Raw genomic sequence first — 4299 nt, 5'->3', positions numbered from 1 at the left:
GTTTTTCTTTTTTTTTGGGGGGGGGGGGGGTGAAAATGGAGGAAGAGGGGAAGAACTTTCTCGCTGTTCTGCTCACTAGTCGCTGCAGCTGAGCTGATGCTGAGCTCTCGCCGACCGACCCTCTGGCAGGTCTGGACTGTACCATTACAATGAGAGGAGTGCAACGTTAATGTTTATCAAAGTTTATGTAATAATTCACATATATAAACATAACGTTATATGTGATTAATTTAAAAGCTGATATTTCAACTCTTGTGATGGTGTTTATGATATATATATTTGTTTTTTACATAAAAAGTGATTAGCTAGTGTTATTAAGCGCTCTACTCCCCCTTTCCGTTGGTTTTCCCTGCCGCTGATCAACAATGCATTTTGGGCTGCTCCCAGAATGCAAACTTCCTAATGGAAAGTTGCTCAAGCATAATAATCTACTTGTGCCACATATACCGCTAAATGCCATACGAATACATTTTTCTGGAGGAAAAGAACTGTAGAAAAAGTTGGAATGTTCTAAAGAAGTTGTATAGTTTCATGAAAACAAAGTTTATGTTGTTTACAAGAACAAAGATGTATTTTGTCGGATTAAAAAATTGTAATATTACGGGATTAAAGTCGTATTTTTTCCCAAGAAAAAAAGATGCAATCTTTACAAGAATAAAGACTCAACTCAACTTCATTTAGACCACTTAAAACAACCACAGCTGCATAGAAAGTGCTGTACGTCCATCCATCCATTATCGATACCGTTTATCCTCACAAGGGTCGCGGGCGTGCCGGAGCCTATCCCAGCCGTCTTCGGGCAGTAGGCGGGGGACACCCCGAATTGGTTGCCAGCCAATCGCAGGGCACACAGAGACAAACAAACAACCACACTCACAATCACACTTAGGGGCCATTTAGAGTGTCCAATCAACTTACCATGCATGTTTTTTGGAATGTGGGAGGAAACCGGAGTACCCGGAGAAAACCCACTCAGGCAGAAACGGGGAGAACATGCAAACTCCACACAGGGAGGCCGAATCGAACCCACGACCTCTGAACTTCGAGGCGGACGTGCTAACCATGCAGTCGACCACCGTGCCGCCTAGTGCCGTGTGTAATAAAGTAAAAATAACAAGAGAGTTAATACGATGAATCACATAAAAAACAGTAAACACGATAAAACAGTAGAGCAATGCTGAATCTCATTCTGAGTCGAAAGCCAAAGAATGAAAATATGTTTTAAGACGCCTGTTGTTGGCCGTAAAAATTCATAATCTTACAGGCGTAGGTATTCCTCCCAAACAAAGTGAATATGATGTGAAAAAAAAATCACGAGGGAGGAAAATCAGATATTTTTTGTTTTTTTGCTTTAGTCTCATATTATGCCTTATATATTTTCATGTCAGAGCTTTCATTCGTCCCACTGGTTGCGCTTTTAAAAATGATACAACATCAAAAGGCGCTGCGAATTGTGTGCAGAGCCCAGGAAATGACATGAGGACCGCAGTTTGAGAACCACTGCTTGAACACATTTAAATATTGAGTGTATCATGTGCAAAACGCTTTACAAGTGAAGATTTATGAGGCCACGTCGCAGCTTGTACTTGCAGACAACTAATCATTATCTGCTTTCGTACACGCGCGTTTTATGTCGACGACACTCTCGACGACACTTTCGCTGTCAGCCTGCACTTTGTTTATGTTGCATCCTCGAAAAAACAAGTTAGCCCACACTCGCTTCCGAGTATCGCTACGCAATTACAATGTGAATGCGTCATTCTTACCGAAGATTCGCCGCAGTCTTCTTCTTTACCACCTGTGGATCTGTGGAAGCAGCTGCAAAGATTGGGGGGGGGCAGTGGCAAAGGTTTTGTCGAAAGTGGGGGAGATCGGCACGCTTGAGAGGGGGAAAGGACCCCGGTAGGGCTCTTTTGTGCAGCTGTTGAGCCGCGCTCGACCCCCGAAGCCCCCACCCCGTTTGGAAACTCCAGCGTATCTGGACCAAAGGAGCGTCTGAAGTATCTCTGGAACTATTGTCCGCATTTAGTTTCTGGTTAATTGACAAAATGAGTCAAACGAGACCTTGGTAGGGGTGTTGTAACTTTGACAGATCCAAAAGATTGGGGCGTGGGGGTGTTTGCAGTGCTGAACCTTCTGGACCGGAACCATTTAGTTCAAGAAACTACAAGTGTCCAACAGTAAAATTTCCTTGAACTTTGGGTGGAAAAATAAAAGATTTTTTTTATTGATTGATTAGGAGTGAGTCAATGCTATTGTGTAAACGGAGCGATGATCATGCGGTCAAGCTGCTGAGTAGGAAAGCTGTGGTTTTGAAAGTCATCAAGCCACTCAGGTTTATTTCCAAAGGGCTTTAACTTTTGTGCCGACTCATCGCATCACAAATTGATTTTGGACTGTTTAGTGGAGTGGAGTGCTGACTTGAGTGGTAAATCAATTCGACACTGCATCCATTGACAGTACTGGTCAACACAATTCTGGTGTTTTTTCCAATTGAAATCATGTGCCAAATACATCACAGACAATTCTTTTCAACAAATATATTTTGTATATAATCGACCATATTCTGCGGACAAAGGGAGCCGCGATTGCCGCGGATGGCCAGCAAGATGTTGAAATGTGGATAGGAAACCTCGTCGGCCGTACTCCAACGCACCAAAATGTGACCTCACATCATAGGCGGGGACACAACTTGACAGTGGGAAGCGTCACACACTCGCCATATAAGTAACGGGCTCTTTTGCATACAAGAGACACACACAGTACACGACAAACACGATTGCTCGCATGTAGGACTTAACAGGTGCTGTCTTCCAAGAGGAATGTCATTGCCACAGCCGACTATGACATCACGGCCAAGAAACATGTGCCCCCTCTGTCCCCCACTCCCTCATTCACTTACCCCCCGATCCATCCACCCCTCAGCCCTCTCCCCCGCCCTCTTCTGCTCCAGTGCACTCTCTTGTTGATGCAAGTGTGAATGGCTCCATTCCCCTCTGCTACCAATCCCAAACTGCTTCAATAACAGAACCCCCCAGTCCAACCCCCAAACTTTACCCCATAACGCCCCCCCCCCACACACACACACACCAACTTGCTTTCATTTCCATGACGACGCATAATGGAGAGAGAGAGAGAGAGAGAGAGAATGACCAGCGAGTGTGGGGGGAGAGCACAGGCAGGAAATAAAATGTGAATGAGGTGCAAGTGGGAGGGGCTTACCTCGACCTCTGGGTTCATTTTAAAGGGGTGGGGGGCTCCGAAATTGGGCGGCGGGGATGGAGTGTTTCCAGCTGCACGGCTAACAAAGTAGCAAAATAAACCCTTTGAAATGAAATGAAGTTAACCAGTGCGCTGTGCTTTTTCTGTGATGCGACGAGTGACGGCAAAGAGGTCAAGCATTTCCAAGTCGATAAACGTCTGGCTACCTGAGCTGCAGCCGAGCAAGGACGCATCCAACGCAGGATGCACTCCACTTCGAATGCGGCCTTCCAAGAATGCAAAATTCACCATCGCGTACTGTTATTTCATCAAGTGTCCTTTCCACCACGAAGATGCTATTGTGTATCGCGCAATGGCGAACGCTTTGCAAGGACATTTTCCCCATTTTCAAAGAGCATAAAATCTGTTCTACTATTATTATTACTATTGGGAGCACTCGGTGGTTTGACTGGACCAATTAACTGCCACAGCCCGGTTAAAACGGATCTCGGATTTATACAGCTGTCAATGGATCCGTAAAAACGAATCTTTGACGCCGATAGCCGTCAATGGCAGTGAATGAGTTTGACCCCGCCCCCAAGCCCCCACCCCAAACCCTTCGCATTATTTGCGATGGGAAAATGTGGAGTCACAATGTCATTCCGGAGCCGTTCTAAATAATGGAACAATGACAAATTCCATTTCATATAAATTCAAACGTGTTATAAATAAAAGATGAGTCTCTCTGGTTCAGTAATATACACGCACATACAGGCACACAGATTAGTGATTTTAAATTCAACTCAAGATGGATTAATGTGAACGTCACACCGAAAGTGAGTGATGAGGAACAATTGTTAAATTGATTGTGGCAGACAATTGGTCATGTGACACGCTTTGGCCTGACCTGCTTAAGTTATGATGTATTGCAAGAGGTGTGTGTAGTATGACGATGTTTTCATAGAAGATTTGTGGTAAGATATTTTGAAAGTATGCATGATGTTGAGTCAGACTTTTTTTTTTTTGAAAGACATGTACAGCCCCGCGACCCTATATAGGATAAGCGGTTTGGAAGATGACATGACATGACATGACATG

The sequence above is a fragment of the Filicampus tigris genome, chromosome 8, assembly GCF_054856515.1.
Source record: "Filicampus tigris isolate MCC_2025a chromosome 8, RoL_Ftig_1.0, whole genome shotgun sequence".
In the NCBI taxonomy this organism is placed as follows: Eukaryota; Metazoa; Chordata; class Actinopteri; order Syngnathiformes; family Syngnathidae; genus Filicampus; species Filicampus tigris.
The sequence above is the reverse complement of the archived record's forward strand: the minus strand, read 5'-3'. Positions refer to the sequence as shown.